Genomic DNA, 19,705 nt, shown 5'->3' on the forward strand with positions numbered 1-19,705 from the left:
GTCCAGGCAGCATTTCATGGATTCTGCACTGTTTCAACCCATCATTGACTTTCTGTATAAGCAGAATACAAGTCCCAGAATTATTCTGGCATGAAAATTACATATGGTTTCTGAATGTAGGGTGTCATTTTATAAATAAGAAGTCTCAGTAACAGAAACCTTTTATATTGTATAGCAAAGAAAAACAAAAACAAAAACAGCCAGTCTGGACAAGATGGCGCTGAGCCATTTCTCATGCTTCTCCTGCTAAACTCGCAATAAAATCTGCAAATAGTGCAACAGGCACCAAAGGATCGCAAAGAGGAGTAAGTGAGTTGGGATGGGATCCCAGCATTTGAAGAACAACGCAAAAGGAAAGGGGTGAGGCATCTGTGTCCTCACCCAATAGAGGGCCATCCAGATCCAGAGATCCCAACCCAGCAGCTGCAGGCTGCCTAGTTATTCTCCCCAACCAGACCAGACATCCTCTGACAACAAAGCAGATCAATTAGAGCCCCACCAGGAATGGCCAGGGAGATGCTGTCCTTCCCCATGGGCTCCCCTGCTCTCCTTTTCCTCTGATAGAGGCCGAGGCAAGCCAAAGGCCCAAGAGCAGAGAGTCAGCTATACCAGGTGTATAGCTGAGTCCTCATTGTCCTGAGACTCTCTACCACCACTAGAGACACAAGGAAGAAGGAATCCTAGAAACTAAGCTAACCCAAATGATACCACAAAGGCTCAGAAAATTAAAAGGCTAAAACCAACTTTAACTCATAAATGATGCTGATATTTCTGCAGCTCAGGATTAATAAAATAAGCTGACATATATGGCAGTATTGATGTAGGACCAATAAAAAGAACCTTCTCTGTAAAAAGGTTTTGTCTAGAAATTGAGATGTCCAGGTAGAGTTGCTAGCAGTGAAAGCTCTTAACCTTAGCTTTATATTTTAAACACAGGCAGATTGAGGTTAAATTGAAATACACAATTTTATTGGTGTGCAGGAAGCAAGAAAGAGACATTGGTCTGTATAAGACTCTAAAATAAAATTTGATTTTCAGCTAAGGTGCTTTGGGGGAATACACATAAAAAAAGCTTTCAAATAAAATTGAAATGTGGTTTTGAAGAACATTTCAGGGTTGTAGACCCCCTAGCTGTATTAAGAAGGCTTACTTTTGCAGGCCAAAGTTTAAATATGAAAACAGATCATTTCACTGAATTAGAGTAGAATTTAGGGTCCCAGGGACATGGAGGAAAGTGTTGGCCTAGAAGAGCAATAAAAAACTTTGGAAAGTTCCCAAACCATCTATATCTAAAGGAAAAATAATAATAATAAAATAAAATAAAATTGCAGTTTTCTGAAACCAAGCTAAGGAAGAAAGTAAAATGATGGGGTACAGGGAGGAAAAGAATAGTTCATCGACATTTCAAAGAAAAAAGGTTACACATGCAAATCAGATTAATTCAAGAAAGTAAAATAAAATATCCCATATGGAGATGCCAAGTAATCAATTATCCAAATTGCACCCTTCAGTCACACAGGGAAGATAAGCTCCCTCTTTAAGTGTCCTTCTTTATAAAGGATACTAGGATAAGATGGTTCTTGGTGGGGCTGCAAATTAGTGCAGCCACTCTGGAAAGCAGTGTGGAGATTCCTTAGAAAACTTGGAATGGACCCACCATTTGACCCAGCTATCCCACTCCTCGGCCTATACCCAAAGGACTTAAAATCAGCATACTTCAGAGATACAGCCACATCAATGTTCATAGCTGCTCAATTCACAATAGCCAGATTGTGGAACCAACCTAGATGCCCTTCAACTGATGAATGGATAAAGAAACTGTGGTGTGTATATATATATATATATATATATACATATATATATATATATATATATATATATACACATATATACACACACACACAATGGAATATTAATCAGCTATAAAGAATAATAAAATTATGGTATTTTCAGGTAAATGGATGAAATTGGAGAACATCATATTAAATGAGATAAGCCAATCTCAAAAATCCAAAGGACGAATGATCTCACTGATAAGCAGATGATGACACATAATGGAGGGTGGGAGGGGTGCAAGAATGGAGGAAGGAGGGACTGTATAGTGGGAAAAGTGGGGTGGGAGGGGAAGGAAAAAATAACAGAATGATTCAAACATCATTACCCTATGTAAATGAATGATTATGCAAATGGTATGCTGTTACTCCATGTACAAACAGAAACAACATGTATCCCATTTGTTTACAATAAAAATAAATTTTAAAAAAGATGGTTCTTAAGAAAGACAATTAGAAATTTCAAAAAGAAAATTCAAATATTATCCAGATACTTTTAAAACAAAAGTCTTGATTAATAAAATCTGGTTAGATAATATTCCTTTCACAAATGAGACTTTTAAAAATCTATTGTATTTGCGTAAAGAAGTATTGCTTCAAGTTAAGATATGGAAATGAGCTACGTGCCCATCAATGGAAAAATGGATAAAGAAAATGTGGTATGTATGCACAATGGACTATTATTCAGCCATAAAGAATGAAATTCTGTCATTTGTAACAAAATGGATGAAACTAGAGGACATTATATAAAGTGAAATAAGCCACACACAGAAACACAAGTATCACATGTTCTCTCTCATATATGAAAGTTAAAAAAAAAAAAAAAGGCAACTGGAATATAGAATAGTGATTACTGGAGGGTGGGAAAGGAGGAAGGCTAGTGGAAAAGGGAGGTTGGGTTTGATCAGAGCATGTTATATGCATGTAAAGAAATATCACCCTGAACCCCAATAATATGCATAATTTAAACATGTTAATAAAATGATTTTTAAAAAAGAATTATGGTTTCAATAAATAAAAGTCTGAAAACTGCCAAGGATGCAAGGGCTGAAATCTTTGTCAACTATCAAAAAGAGAACTGGAGTCCTGGAGTCAACTGCTCCATGGAACCTAAAGAAGATGCTCACTGGGATCTCTCCAGCATCCTCCTATAGAGTTTCGTGCAAGTGTCTTTTCAATATCTTAGTGTGATATACAGAAAATAAGTCTTTAAAAATGTGAAGAATCTCTAGCTTGCCAAAGACTTTGTACTAAAGTAATGGTTTATATAATCCATTGGATAAAATTACAAGTTTAGGTATATTTTTCATGACTTTTTTTCTTGATAATGAAATTGGTACATGCTGAATATTAAACATTTTTGAAAATACAAAAATATAGAAAGACATTTTTAAAACCTTAATCTCACCATCTAAAGCACATTAAAAACTGTTTTATATCTTTCTAGCATTCTATATGTGAAGAAATACTATTTCCCTTTATTTATATCTTATTTTTCTTTATCAGTAAATATTTGTCAACACATAATTTTGATTCACCTCATCCTAGTCTATATAATTGTACCATAATTTTATTGTCCATAATATTGAATATTTAATTTATAGCCAATTTTCTCTATTAAATGTTGTATTGAATATCCTTGTAAATAAAAAAAAAAAAAAAAAAAAAAAAAACTTTCTTCACTCTGGTAATTTCTTTCTAATTTCTTCCCAGAATTGGAGTTGCTGGGTCAAAGAGCATAAAGTCTTTAAGGCCAAGGGCTAATGGACACACCACTGTTTAAAGAGGTATACTAAATTGCATTTTAATCGGCCATGTGTAAGAATGTTTGCTTCAGCACATAGCTGAGAAAATGGATTCTTAACAAATTTGTAGGGAAACTTCTGCTCCCAGCATTGGTTAAATAGGTTGTTTTGGAAAAAACTTCCAACTGAAAATAATCAGAAAGTATGGATAAAATATATGAAAAGAAGTATTTTTAAAGACATAAAACCTACAAAAAAAATAAAACTTGTAGGGTCAAGACTTATAAGTGGGAAAAAAACTCCCCAAAGTGTAAATAGAGCATTTAGAGCCACTTTGAAATTTTTGCCTGCTTATGAAAGTAAAAATAGCAGCTAAGAATCTGAAAAATATAGAAGAGCTGTCAGGAATCTCAGGCTGAGAGGTCAGCACTGGAAGAATACCCTGGTAAACATTTGTGCTTTGGGGACTGGGACCCTAACATTTTAGGGTTAACCAGAAATATGCCACATCTCCCAAAACTTGAGTCAAGTTTTTGGACTTGATCTCACAAAACTTAAGTCAAATTAGTTGGACTGATGTGATCTGCTCCCAAGCCTAAAGGATTTCCAGAAGCCAAGTAATTCTCTTTGGAGGAAAATCATTCAGAGCCCCAATCCAGAGTCATAGCGTCTCTACCATTTTTCATTTCAAATCTCTGACATTCAATACAAATAAGTAGGTATACAAGAAAATAATACCAGAGAGAAGTAGATAATAGAAACATAAACAAGAACAAAAAATATCTGACTATTGTAAGTAGAAAATGGATATGTTCAAGAAGTTAATTCACAGATGAAGAGTTAAAACTAGAAGACATAATAGGAATCAAATTAAGATTCTAAAACTAAAAACTGTGATATTTAAAACTGAAGAGCTGGAAATAACCCAAATGCCCATTTATAGAGGAATGGATGAATACAATATGATATGTTTATACAATGTAACATTATTCATAAATATAAGGAAATGAAGTACTGATATGTGATACAAAATGGATCAACCTTGAAAACATTGTGCTATGTGAAAGAAGTCAGTCACTAAAGATCACATGTTGTGCTACCATTTGTGTGAAATCCAGAACAGGCAAATCTATGGAGACAGAAAGTAGACCTCTGGTTGCCTGGGGGTGGGTGTGATGGAAATTTCACAGGTATGGGTAAAGGGTACTGTGTTTCTTTTATGGGTGTTGTCATTTGGATCTTGATCGTCTCTCAAAAGTCTATGGGTTAAAGACTTGGTCCTTAGCCCACAATATTACTGGGAGATGGTAGAATCCTTAGGGAAAGCAAAAAGACCAAGCTCCTCCTCTCCTTTTTCACTTCTTGACCACTGTAAGGTAAGAGGTTTCCTTTGCTATGTGCTCCTTCCATGATGCACTGCCTTGCACAGGCCCAAAGCAACAGGGCCACTTGCCCATGGATTAAAGCCTCCAAAATTGTGAGTCAAAATAAACTTTCCTTTTTATGTTAATTATCACAGGTATTTGTTACAGTTTTGAAAAGCTGACAAAGAAGGCAATCAAAAAATTCTAAAAATAATTGTGGTGATGGACACAAAACTGTAAATATACTGAAAGTCATTGAATTGTACATTTTAAATTAGTACATTCTGTGAAATGTGAATTATTTCAAATTAAGCTGTTAATAAAAAGCCTCAAATAGGTAAGTTTAAAGGTTAATTAAGTGCAGTTTAAAAGTTGTTTAATAAACTACACAACAAGTCAAGATAAAATGTATTGACTGAACACAAAGGGAACAAAATGTGGAAAAGAAAGAAGAAAACTTTTAGGAACTATATGGAACATGATGGCATGATTGATACTCTAATTTACCTATAACTGGAGTTCCAGAGGCAGAAAATAGAGCAAAGGTAACAACTGAAGAAATAATGACCATAAATTTTCAAAAAGTCAAAGGATAATATGTCACATATTCAAAATTTTCCATTAGCCACAAAAAAGATATATAGTAGGAAACCACTCTTAGAAATAACCACACTTAAAGGAAATAATTAAGATCAGAACCAAAAACCATACAAAGAATTAATAAAACAAAGAGATAATTCTTTGAAAAGATAAACATTAATAAACCTTTAGCTAAACTAACAAAAAGAAAAAGAGAAGACCCAAAGTAATAAAATTAGAGATGAAAGAAGAAGCACCATAGATGTCATAGAAACCCAGAAGATCATTAGGGACTATTTGGAAACTTATACTCTGATAAATTGGAAAACTTAAAAAAAAAAAATGGATATATTTCTAAACATATACACCTGCCAAAATTGAATCAAGAGGACAAAGAAAACAGAAACAGACCAATAACCAACAATGAGATATAATAATTAAAAGGCTTCCAACAAAGAAAACCACAGGACAAGAAAGATTTCAGCTGAATTCTAACAGACCTTTAAAGAAGAACTAATGTTAATGCTGCTCAAATTATTTCATGAAAAAGAGGTAGAACTTTTCCAAATTAATTCAGTGAAGCCAGTATCACACTCATACCAAAAACCAGATAAGAACACAAGGAAAGAAAACTAAAGATCAATATCTCTGAAGAATTTAGATACAAAAGTTCTTAATAAAATATTAGCAAATCATATTCAGCAACATATTAAGAAGATTATACATTATGACCAAGTTGGTTTTATTCCAGGGTTGGCTAAACATATGCAAATCAATAAATGTAATTAGCCACATAAATAGAATTAAAACCAAAAATCACAGTCATCTCAATAGATGCAAAAAGAGTCTTTGACAAAATTCAGCACTGTTCATGATAAAAATGCTGAAGAAATTAGGGATAGAAGGGATTTACCTCAACATCATAAAGGCAATATACAACAAACCCAGTCAACATCATACTGAATGGGGAACCGAAAGCATTTTCTTAAAAATCTGGCATAAGATAAGGATGTCTACTCTGAGCACTCCTATTAAATTGTCACCAGAGCAATTAGGCAAGAGAAGGAAATAAAAGGGATAAAGTAGGAAAGGAAGAAGTTAAATTATCACTGTTTGATATGATCCCAAAAGCTCCACCAGAAGAATGCTAGAGCAAATAAACAAATTCAGCAAAGTAACAAGTTACAAAATCAACACACAGATATCAAAAGCTTTCCTATATACCAATAAGGAATCTGGAAAATAATCTCATTCACAATAGCCTTAAAAACAAAACAAAACAAAACAAAACAAAAAAAAACCTATGAATAAATCTAATCAAAGAGGTGAAAGACCTCTACAGTGAAAACTACAGAACATTGAAGAAGACATAAGAAGATGGAAAGACCTCCTATGTTCATGGATAGGCAGAATTAATGTTATTGAAATGGTCAAGCTATCAAAATAAACAAAAAAATTCAATATAATTACATCAAAATACCAAGGACATTCTTCAAGAGAATGTCCAAGAAAAAAAAAAAAAAAACAGTCTTAATTCATTTTAAAGAATAAGAGACCCAGAGAAACCAAAGCAATTCTAAGCCAAAAAAGCAATGCTGGAGGTATCACAAAATCTGGCTTCGAAGTATACTACAGGGCTACAGCAAAAAAACTGTGATACTGGCATAAAAACAGAGTCATGTGGTACAGAATAGAAGACATAGAGACAAGTGTACACAGAGATAGTCATCTGATCCTTGACATTGGTGCCAAAAACATACATTGGAGAAAAGACATTTTTAACAAATGGTGCTGGGAAAACTGGTTATGTGTACATAGAAGTATGAGACTAGATCTTTATCTCTCACCTTGCACAAAAGTCAACTCAAAATGGATTAAAGACCTAGGAATTAGACCAGAAACCATGCAACTATAGGGTCAATATTCCAACATAGAGGCACTCATGCAAGGACTTTCTCAATAGAACTCCTAAAGCTCAGGAAATAATACCAAGAATTAATAAATGGGATGTCATCAAATTAAAAAAAAAAAAGACAATTCTGCACAGCAAAGGAAACAATGATGTGAAGAAAGAACGTACAGAATGGGATAAAATCTTTGCTAGCTACTCTTCCAACAGAAGTTTAGCATAAAATGGTGCATTATTTGCCTATAGCCTATGCACATCTTCCCATATACTTTAAATAACCTCTAAATTAATTAAAATACTGAATATAATGTAATTGTAAATTGCTGTTACACTATTGTTTAGAGAAAAAGTCTGTGCATATTTAGTACAGACAGATGCATTCTTTTTCAAAGTTTTGATCCACAGTTGGTTGAATCATGAATTTGGAACCTGTGACTACAGAGGGGTGACTGTATGTATATTAAGAGAGTCCATGTTGTCAAGACAACAATTTCTCTAAATTGATTTATTAAGTCAATGTATTTCAGAACAAAATTCTGGCAGGATTTTGCTGATGTCATTGTGGGAGCTGACAAGGTGATTCGGAAAGTAATATGGAAATGCAAAAGATGACAAGTCAATACAATCCTGTAGAGCAAAAAATAAAAAATAAAGAGTCTATAATGAGTTTATACTCTATACTCAGTATCGAATTTTATTTTAAAATTAAGAGATAGCATTGGAGCTAAAGTAGACAAACCAACACAATAGAACAGAAGATCTTGTCTTTAACACATCTATAAACCATAGGAAATTAACGTTTGCATGAGGAGTAAGTAGGAGTCAGGTTTTTGTTTTGTTTTTTTGTTTTTTTCTGACAAGGCTGCTATCCCAGTTCATTGAATTGATCAATAAACTAAACATAATCTTGAGTGGCTACACACAACAAAAAATGCAGACTGACTTTATAAAATTAGTTCAGAAAATTCATGAAACAAATTCACAAACAACATAAATAATGAAAGCAGCAAGAATAAGTAAGCCTAGGTGAAGGAGAGAGAAGTTGATTTCCAAGGTTGCCACTTTATATTTTTTAAGGCATCCAGTTTTCAAAATAAAGTGATGAAACATGCAAAGAAATATGAAAGTATGGTCAATAAACAGAATTTTTTTTAAAAAAGCAATCAGTAGAAACTGACCCTGAGGAAACCCAGATGTTGTCCTAGTAAGGAAAAAATAAAAATAAAAAAAAATCTTTACATCAGGTAAATGTATCCAAAGAACTAAAGTAAACTATGTGTAAAAAAAAAAAAAAAAAAAAAAAAAAAGCTAAAGTAATGTAAGATGATATCTCAAATAGAGGCTATTAGTAAGGACAAAAATTATAAAAGAAGTAGGCAATTGCTAGGATTATAGGTAATAATCTGGGAGACTGAGGCAGTAGTTTGCAAGTCTGAGGCCAGCCTGGCAAATTAGCAAGAACTTATCTTGAAATAAAAAATAAAAAGGGCTAGAAATGTAGCTCAGTGGTAGAGCATCCCTGGGTTCAATTAAAGAAATAAATTATAAAAGAGATCAAAACTCAAGAGGTATAATAACTTGCCAGGCATGGTGGCACATGCCTGTAATCCCAGTGGCTCCAGAGGTGGAGGAAGGAGGATTGAGTGTTCAAAGCCAGCCTCAAGCAAAGCAAGGCACTAAGCAACTCAGTGAGACCTTGTCTCTAAATAAAATACAAAAATTAGGGCTGGGAATGTGGCTCAGTGGTTGAGTGCCCTGAGTTCAATCTCTGGTAACAAAAAAAGTACAACTAAATTGAGATTTCAGTAGCAGGACTCAATAGCAGATTTGAATAGGAAGACTAAGAACCACCAAAGTTGAAGATCAATCAATTGAGATTATCCAGTTTAAGAACTAGGAAAAAAATAAGGTGAAATGAATAGCACCTCAGAAATATGAGACCATAAAGAACACAACTCTCTTATCGTTTCTATCTATCCATCCATATGAGAGACCCAATAGGAAAGAAAGGAAGTGAAATAGTGATTGAAATAATGATAAAAATTTCTTAAATTTGATGAAAAACTAACCTATGCGTCAAAGAAGCTCAATGAATTTCAAATAGGATGAACTCAAAGAGATGCAAATATAGACGTATAACAATTAAGCCATTGTAAGACTAAGAATGCAAGAAATCCACAGTGAAATTAACAGCTGATTTCTCATCAGAAACCACAGAGGACAGAAGGCAGTAGTACCGCATGCTCAAAGTGCTGAAATAAAAAGACTGTCAATCAACGATTCTGTTTCCAGAGACTCTTCTTCAGACATGAAGAAACTGAAAAATGCACGAATAAACAAAAATTAGGAGAACTGATGCTAGCAAACTTACCCTAAGAGAAATACCAAAGGAAGGCCTCCAGACTGAAAAGAAAGGACACCAGACAGTAACTCGAATCCACACAGATAATTAAAGAGCAGAGACAAAGGTAACATCACAGAGAAATATTAAAAATAGCATAAATTAACATTTTGATTGCAATCCATTTTTATCAAAAGACAACTTCATAAAGCAACATTTACGATTCTGTATTGATTGGAACACATGTAAAAAGTTATAATTTTTATAACAATAGTAGCATAATGGAGGGGGGAAGGAAATGACCCTACATAGGGGCAAAGATTTTGTATACTACAATTAAGTCGCATTTATCTAAACCAGATATAATAAATTAAAGTGTTATTCTAATCCATAAGGCAACTATTAGAGAATTAACTCAAAAATATTTATAAAAAAAACAAGAAAGAAGATTACAAATGAATAACCAACACTTTTTCCTTTAGAAACTAGACAAAGCAAAGCAGATTAAACCCAAAGCAAATAGAAGGAAACAAGAAATTAGAGTGTAAATAAATGAAATGAACCAACTTAGTGGGGAAAGAATAGTCTTTTCAAGCTGGATGTGGTGGTGCATATCTGTAATCCCAGAAACTAGGGAGGCTGGGGAGAATTGCAAGTTCAAGGCCAGCCTGGGCAATTTAATAAGACCTTGTCTCAAAATCAAATTCAATAAGAGTGGGGAAGTGATTCAGTGGTAGTATATTTGCCTAGCATGTGTGAGGCTATGGGTTTAATCCCCAGTATGGTGGGGGGTGAGAAAGACAACAGTCTTTTCGACAAGTGGCAAACAATCTGCATGTGCAAAAAGACCCAGTTGGACCTCCATGCCACGTTTTTTCCTCAATATATATTTACTCAAAATGGATCAAACACTAATATAATAGATAATGAAGAAAATTCAGGTTAAATATTCATGGCCTTCAATTGAGCAATAATTTCCCCAATATTATACTTAAAGCACAAGCAACCCAGTAAAAAAAATGTTGGACTTCATAAAATCTTTGTTCATGAAAAGACACTGCTTTAGTACAGATGTGATTTGACTTCCAAAGTTTCGTGTGTTGGAAGCTTAGTTCCCTGAGTAAGTAGCAATGTGGGAGACAGTGAAACCTTTAAGAAGTGGAATCTTTCAGCAGTAGGACACCTAATTGTAAGTAATTAGGACCCTGGGGGTCCTGCCCTCTAAAGAGAGTAATGCTCAACGGGCTGATAAAAGTATTATAGTGAGGCTACCCCATACACTTGGCTCCTCTGCACAGGGCTCTTTCCCTTTCTACTCCCACCATGTTGTAAACAGGAAACCATCTGAATAGATATTTCCCCAGTGAAGGCATACAAAGAGCCAACAGGCATAGGACACGATGCATGAATTCTTTAAAGAAATGAAAATTAAGTAAAAGTGAGATTCCAGTTCACATCCACTAGGATGACTATTATAAAACCATAAACAAGAACAAGTATTGTGGAGAAATTGGAACCCTTATCATGTCTGGTAGGAATTAAAATAGTGTAGCTACTCTCGAAAATAGTTTGACAGTTCCTCAAAAAGTTAAAATTGTCACGTGACCCAGCATTTCCTTTCCTAAGTATATACCGAAAAGAACTAAAATCAAATGTCATGCAAAAAACTGTGCACAATGTTCACAGAAGCATGATTGTGAATGATCAAAAAGTAGACACAACCTAAATATCCATCTACTGATGAACGGATAAACAAAATGTGGTATGTCCATACTATGCAATATTATTCAGTCATAAAATGAATTAAGTACCAATACATTATAAAAAGTGGATTGAAAGCACTATACTGAGGGAAAACAGATACATAATGCCACATATTATATGATTCTATTCATATGAAATGTCCAGAGTGGACAAATACATAGATGCATAAAGTAAATTAGTGATTACCAGGAACTCTGGGGAAGAGGAAAGAAGAAGTGACTGCTAACGTGTATGAGCTTTTTTGTGGGGGAGGGTAGGCAAATATTCTGAAATTAAATAATGGTGATTATTGCAATACCTTGTGAATATACTAAAATTCACTGAACTGTACAAGTTAAAAGAGTAAGTCTTTATGGTATGTGAATTATGTCTCAAAAGTATATATTTTAAGAACCCTTTAAATGTTCTCTAGAGTAATCATAACCTGTTCCTTTCAATCACTCCTCATACCATTAATCCAAATCCCTACATAATGGTGACTATTTTTCTATGGGGATGTACCTAAAATCAAAAATAAAGCAACCAGCAAATATAGTACTGTTCTAATCACTGTGGAATTGAATGGAACTGGTATCTACAGTTTCAGACTCTGTACTTCTACAAATGTCGCTGAATAATTATATTGCATAAATGCATCATTTTAACTCATATTTACCTTATTGTAATGTTAAATCTTGAAGTCATATTTCATACATCTCATGCATTCTAGACTTGCAAGACAGGTTTTTTGAACATACAACTTAGATGTTTCCATTTAGTCCTCTAGAAGTTCATCTTTGTTGGTCCATTATTCCAAATTTTCTAGTTGTGTTTATGTTCCCAAGTGTTTAGATTCAGCTTGGCATGACTGCATTCGTCTTAACTACCATGATTGCCACAGAGTAATCCAGTCAATTTTTCCTGCATAAATCCCCAACAAAATACAAATAGGAAAAATCATTATGTGAAGTTTTACCAACAGACCCTGGCTCTCTAACTCTTTGATATTAGTTTCAGATAATCCACAACGAAATCACTTTTGTCTATACATATATCCCTCTTTCTGACCCAAAATGTGGTATCTAACTGATCTTGCTGCTTTTCAGCAACAGGTGTCTGTCAGTAAGTAAATTAATCTCACTCTGGCTATCATAGGCCTGACTGCCTGCTTCTCCTTCTCCAGTCTCACAGAACCCTGGGGCTGGTCCTCATACACTAGGACCAAATTGTTCTGGAACACCATGTTAGTAGATTCATGAGGTATTCTTTCCTGTTTCCTATCAGTTTCTAATTTGAATGACATACTACCAGTGTTCTAGAACTTTAAGGTCATGAACAAGTAGAAAGAAGATCCTATTCATATGCCATTATACCCCTTTCTTAAGGTAATCAGTAACAATTTATTAATTGGAGCCCTTTCAAAGTAGGTTACACTATTATAACAAACCCTCAAATCAATAGGACTTTCTGATTCATGCCTCAGTTTAGTTAATCTAGGTTAGGTGATTATTCTCAGCAGTTTTAAGCAGAACCCAAGGAACTGGTTGTTCCCTTATAGTGGCAATACTGTATATGAGGTCAGATAACAGAGAGAATGAGTTAAAAATATCATAGGAGATTTTAGGGGCAAGGTCTCAAATTGACATATATCACTTCTGCCCACATCCTATGTGCCATACAAGTCATGTGGCCCTACACTAAGTTCTGGGAAGTAGTCTTCCTATGTACCCAGAAAGTTAAAACAATACTAATGAGTTTCTTGCCATACCTCCCGTACACAATACCTCAATCTTTCAGAGTCGCAATGGCAGACTCCCAGGTGGGAAGCAGTGGATGAGCTTTTCACAGTTACTCCTTTCCTCTCAGGATCTGCCTGCCTTTGGAGCACTTCATTTATACCACACAGACACCAGGGCTTCAGTAACCTCTTCAATGTACCCACTGAGGAGACTCACATCTACCAACCTGCAAGGAACAATGTGAGAAATGCTGTTTTCCAGCGAAGTTAAATGAAATAGGCCAGCTCTTTCCCACTCAAAGAAATTTACTGAAAGAAATTAGCTTCCCTCTTCTGAGGACTGTTGACCCCTCCAAGCACAACAAAGAAGTTAATATGATCTCATGTTGACCCTCTCTTGTAGGTGGTCCTACATTGTTCCAAAAAGTATTCTTGGATGTTCTGCCCCCACAAAACTATGTGAGTTTCACCCTGATAAATCACCTCTTCTCTTGATGATCAATACACTAGCCCTTCTTTTGCAGTGGTGACCCCATTCTACCCCTAACCTCAGAAGGAGTGTGGACCTTTATGGTGGTAACAAGACAGTCACAGCAGAATACTATATGTTCCACCTCTAGGTAGGTGGGGCAATTCTAGGATAGTTATTTTTGTATGGAACTGTCCTAATGACTAGCTTGTACTAAAGGACCCAAAGATACTGTGCCCAATAAAAATGACCCCACAATTTTCCAAATGTCAATTGAGAATCATTGGGACTTCTATATAGACTCATCTAAACTCAACCCTTCAGAAAAACAGATAATTTAGTATTCAGTATCATGCACTTTAAAAAGAAAACAAAGCTATTTATTGGGTTTTGTGTGAAAAGAAGGAAATACCACCACAAAATGCCCTTTTTCCTGTTTTACCCCTCTGCTTTTAAGGTAGAATATGTTTACCTATAGACAGATGTGGCATCTTGGAGGGTAACTTGATGCTTCTGTACTCCCATTTTTATTTAGTTGCTTCTCCAGGAAAAATAATAGGAGTCTGGCCCATCATATGAACAAGCAACCCCTGCTGTATGCCTGTAAGAATGAGATTTTTGAACAAGCAGCCCCTCAAATTGAGCCTGCTCACAGAACCCCCTTCCTGTCTGTCTCTCCTAAGTCAACTCCTCTCTGGTCCATGTCCCCAAGACCCTAATATTAGTTGTAGCCCATCCTCATAAGTCCTTTTCAGAGAATGGGGCTCCATATTTTATTATTAAATCAACCAATTTAGTGATTGGTAACATTTAGTAAAGACTTTGGTAACATTTAGGAATTGAAACATTCTTGCAGGCAAGGTATGGTAGCCCAGATAAATGTGCTTCTGATTCATGTACTTATAAAACTTGTAGAACCAAAGCATTTTCATTATGACTTTCAAGTCTCATTCCTAGGTGAGATCATCATGATAATCACAGCAATATTTTGAAATATGACAGCATAAAGGCCCACTTTTTATCTTGTGTCAATCACTTACTAATGCATGTGACTACACCAACATGTGTTTTTCTACCAGGTTACGATGAACAACTGTCAAATGTTAGGCTAATATCCACACACACTTATGTGACATTCTCCTAATCTAGCTCATAAATTAACTTACCCAAAAACAATCACAACAGAAGTCATATCACAAAATCTTAAAGCTCTTTCAAATTTAAAGGCACATGAAAAAATACAACCAGATAGAGCTTTCATATGACCTTGGAAAAGTCTTTATAGTCTTGAATTGCTAAGCCACAGAGATCTGATCTGAGAGATGCAACATTAGGTGATTTCCTTGTGGATAAACAGGAGTCAGTCTGCTAACACAAACTTAAATGGTGTAAACAGCCTACTACCCTCCTAGGCTATATGGCACATATGTGATGTAGCCTATTGCTCCTACAGTTCCTGATGAATGAAACATGAGATTAAATTAAGCTCAAGAGACCCAGTAAATATGAGATGTGGGGGCTGCTGCTGGAATAACACAGCATATAGTTTCTTAGTAAGCCTTTGTTTTATAAGTAAAAGGATACTCTAAAATAATATAAAAGTGTAATGTGCTATGATTTGTCACCAAAATCTTGTGTGTTAACACATGAATGTTCAGAGGTAAAGTGATTACATTGTGAGAACTGTAACCCAATAGGCTCATCCTACTTTGAATTACTGGGTGGTAATTATAGGCAGGTGGGACATGGCTAGAAGAGGTGGGCCACTAGAGGCATGACCTGGAAAGGTACATCCTCCTTGTGGCCCCTTCCCCTTTCTCTCTTACTCTGCTTCCTGACCCTGCCAGGAGTTGAGCAGCTTTCCTCATCTGAGCCCTTCCCCCTACTGCCTCACCTAAGACCCAGAGCAATAGAGTTAGCAGTCTATGGACTGAAACCTCTGAAACTATGAGCCCCAAATAAACTTTTCCTTCTATAAATTGTTCTTGTTGGGTATTTTGGTCAGAGTGAAAAAGAAAAGCTAACCAAAACAATATAGTAAGTATATAATAAATCAGTAACAGTCATTTGTTAACATTATGAAGTGTACATTGTACATAATTGTATTGCTGTCCTTCTAGAGACTGGAATCACACAGATTTGTTTACACCAGCATTGCCACAAACGTGTAAATGATAGTGATCTCATAGTGCAACCTAGGTGATAGGAACTTTTCACCTCCATTGTGATCTATGGGACCACTGTTGTATTGTGGACCCACACTGACCAAAACATTATGTGGCACATGACCATATGACTTTTTCATTCCTATTATCTCTATGGGAGGCAGCACAAGGCAATGGATAAAAGCCTGGATCTGGAGTCAGGAAACTGTCCAGGGCTCTGCCTCTTATATCTGGTAGACCTTGGGAATGTCATTTAAGTCTCTCCTTATCTATAAAGTGCTACAAATAATAATTTCCTTCTACTTAGAATCTAAGTAGGAAAATAAAATCCCCTTTAAATATTTACAACACAGGGAATATAATGCAAAGGACTGTTTGCTCAGGTGATGGAGACAGTAGAAAGCAGGTGAGGAGGTAAAGTAGAGATTTTACCAGTGGGAAACCTCCCCGCAGAGTGGACGCTGGTGGGTGGAGGAGGCAGAGTTCTGGAGTCCAGGCATAGAGCTGTCTCCGGGGAGACAGAACCCCAGAGAAGCAGCTACTTGTTCCTTAATGGAGAAGCTCCCACCACTGCTTCCTATTGGCCAAACCCAGTTGTCAGTCAGCTAATAAGAAGGCGGGGATGTGGCCTACAGGGTCAAGTCCCTCACAGTACATAGTAGATCAGGAATAAGTCTCAGGGCAAAAAAGTACCTTTATAGGTTACTGTGAGGATTAAAATAAACCAGAAAATACATAGGAAAGGTCTTTATAAACTGTAGAGCACTATAAAACATGGCCTGGTATTGATTTATAAAATGCATTTCATGGAAAACATCAGGGATCTCTCTCCTACCTCTAATCTCCTATAACATTTTACCTTTACTTCTCTTCCACTTATTACTTTCTGCCTGGTTCTCCTGATTTTTAAGAACATGTTATATCTTTCCCTGCATGACTTTGATCCCCCAGGCCAAGTCCATGTTTGATTCATCTCCATAAACCTCACCATACGTTTTCTATAGTGGACATTCAGTAAGTATTGGATGGAAGAAGGGAAGGAAAGAAGCAAATAAGATGAAAGGGAAAGAAAAATGAAGAATGTGGAAGGAGGAAAGAATATAACCAGAAATTGAACCAACTTACAACATAAAATATGGTGCTCATCTTAGGCAGTAATGGCATTTGGGCTGAAAATTCTTCATCACAGGATTGACTCAAGCATTTTAGAATGTTCAGCATCCTGCCTTACCTGCCACAAGTTTCTTCTAGTCATGACAACACAGTTACTCACATTTCACACCACCCTAGCAGGCAGCTGAGACCCTCTCTCAGCTGAGGATGTTAATACATCCCCATCAAACCTGGCCTCAGGACAAGCTCGATTGTCCTTTCTCTCATGCTCCCAACCATGCTACATCCGTTTTAGATTTTATTTGATTTTGTGATTGAATTATTCATTGTCATGTCTGCTTAGGGAGAGAATGGCTAAATAAAGTGTAAATGATCTCAATATTCATTACCTACATGCAATGCAAGAGACATAAAATGATCTGAAGGAAATTAGAGGAGATGAACATTATCATAAGGGAACCACTCAGCACAAGAAAACAAAACAAAAACTGATTCCTTTGGCCTGAGGAGACAGGGCCATTCATTTATTCAATCAGCAAAACTCTTAGTTATTATACACCAGGCATTGTGTTAGATTCTGGGTATATTTAGGACATGGTGCCTGTCTTCATGGTGTTTGTGATCTAATGATGGAGACTGAGAAGTGATCCATCTGATGGGATTTAGGCGTGCTACTCCAAAGTATTTTAAGCTGAGGAATTTAAGGAAACTGCCAAAGCAGGGTGGTCACTACCACTTTGCCCTGTCCTTCCCTGAAGCAGTTCATAAAACCTAGACAAGCCTTCCTGACTGTCCTCTGGGGCAGGTTATAAGAACCTTATCTGAGAGGTGCTTTTCTTGTACCTGTGGGAAAGGAGCATCCTCATCTCTGAAGACAGAGGGACACAAAGAAGAATCTGGACAAACAGACCTTGCTACATGCCTTCTGGTTTATTATTTGTATTTCCCCACAACTCTTCACTCTTCATCAGACCTATTAAAATATACTCAGGCTTAACTATTTCTTTGGATCTTCGTTTCCTTATGAAGGCTTTGGTGCCATATAAGATTTATATTAAATGTGTATTTTTTTCCCCTTTATTGATCTGTATTTTGTGATAGAGGCCACAGCCATAAAGCTAAGAGGGAGAAAGGAAAAGATATTTTTCCTCCTCTATGAGATAATAATAGTGCAGTATTTTAAAAGCTATGACAGTGGCAAAGAGTCTTGGGGACACCCTGAGTATGTTCCATTTTTTAACAGTCGTTCAGGGAGTTTGAAAAGACCTGGGTAATGACCGGTCCAAGTTGTGAACTTCCAGAAACTTCGTATTTTAGTCGAGGCAGGGACCCTGGAAAGCAGCGAGGCCCAATACTAGTGAGCTGCCAGAGATATACCCTAAGCTACCTTGAACCACAGGACCTACAAGCACGCAGGCAGCTGATGCCCAAGTACCATCCTTTTCATGACTCGACAGGATGATCCCTGTTTGTCTTCCTCACTAGGCTGGCTGACACATTAGCCTCTGTGTTGCTTAATGACGCAGTTGTTATTGTTGCTTTCCAAAATGAAGCATCACATGGATATACAGACGTGTGCAGGAAATATTTATGGCCTCTCCCAATGAAATACGTGTCAGGGCAAGCTTTTCCACTGAATGCATTCACTTATAAGTGTCACTCCACCCCTCATTTGCTAAGATGTAAGGGTCCAGGGAAGGCAACATGACCCTATAAAGATGTGCAAAATGCACACTGTGAATTAGTCCTTAAAGATGGAAAGCCTGTATGCTTGGAGTACTTAAATCTTTGTTCAAATTTCAGATTTCTGCTGCTTGAACCATGGATGCTGAGTGTGATTCATCAGGGCCTCGCTCCTATTTGGGCTTCAGACATGCTGAGAAATGACCCAATAATCCCAGAGGAAGATGAGCCCATCCGTTCTCTGAATTTTCAGAAACCCAATACGTGTATCCACTAAGAGAGTAAAACGGTGATGTCTCGTCACGGTGGCCCCTTTTGTCGGAGGTCTCCAGCCTAGACCTGGGATCAATAGACACTGCCCCAGTGACTTTGTCTATTATGGATTGATATGGTGCCTTGTCTCTCCTGGAAGTTACACGAGCATCGCAGAGCCACACAAAGCAGGGAGCTGCGTGCACTTGTCCCCAGACAGTCCTGAGGTACCAGGCCCTGATTTGAAAACCCTCCAGATATAAACAGAAAAGGAAATTCATTTAAATGAAAAAAAAAGAAAATCAAGGAATTTGAAAGTGCTTTGAAAACTGTAAAGCACATGCTAATGACAATTGCAAGTTGCTCTTTTGTGATTAGTGCCCATTTAAATCATTGTCACCACTGGTTATCATCAACAACACATATATGTGGATTTTTGCTATTTAAAAAGCTGCAAGTTGAATTTCTTTTAGAACTAGAACTGTCTTTAAGAAAATATCGTACTTGCAATTTTTGGTGCTGAAGGTGAAGTCCCAAGGACTTTGCCCTAAGGAGACAGAGGAAAAGCAAAGGTCAGGGAAAAGGCAATTAGAAAAGAGACATGGGGAAGGCAAGAGGCTGGGGACTGTGGAGTCCAAACCACTTTAAAACATCTTAAATTTAAATCAATATCTTGAATTTAAATCTTTGCTATGTAATGTTGCATTATAAATTCCCCTCATTGCTTCAAGAGATCTTCTGCATACCCAACTTAATAGATCAGAGTATTTAG

This window comes from Sciurus carolinensis, chromosome 5, assembly GCF_902686445.1.
Source record: "Sciurus carolinensis chromosome 5, mSciCar1.2, whole genome shotgun sequence".
In the NCBI taxonomy this organism is placed as follows: Eukaryota; Metazoa; Chordata; class Mammalia; order Rodentia; family Sciuridae; genus Sciurus; species Sciurus carolinensis.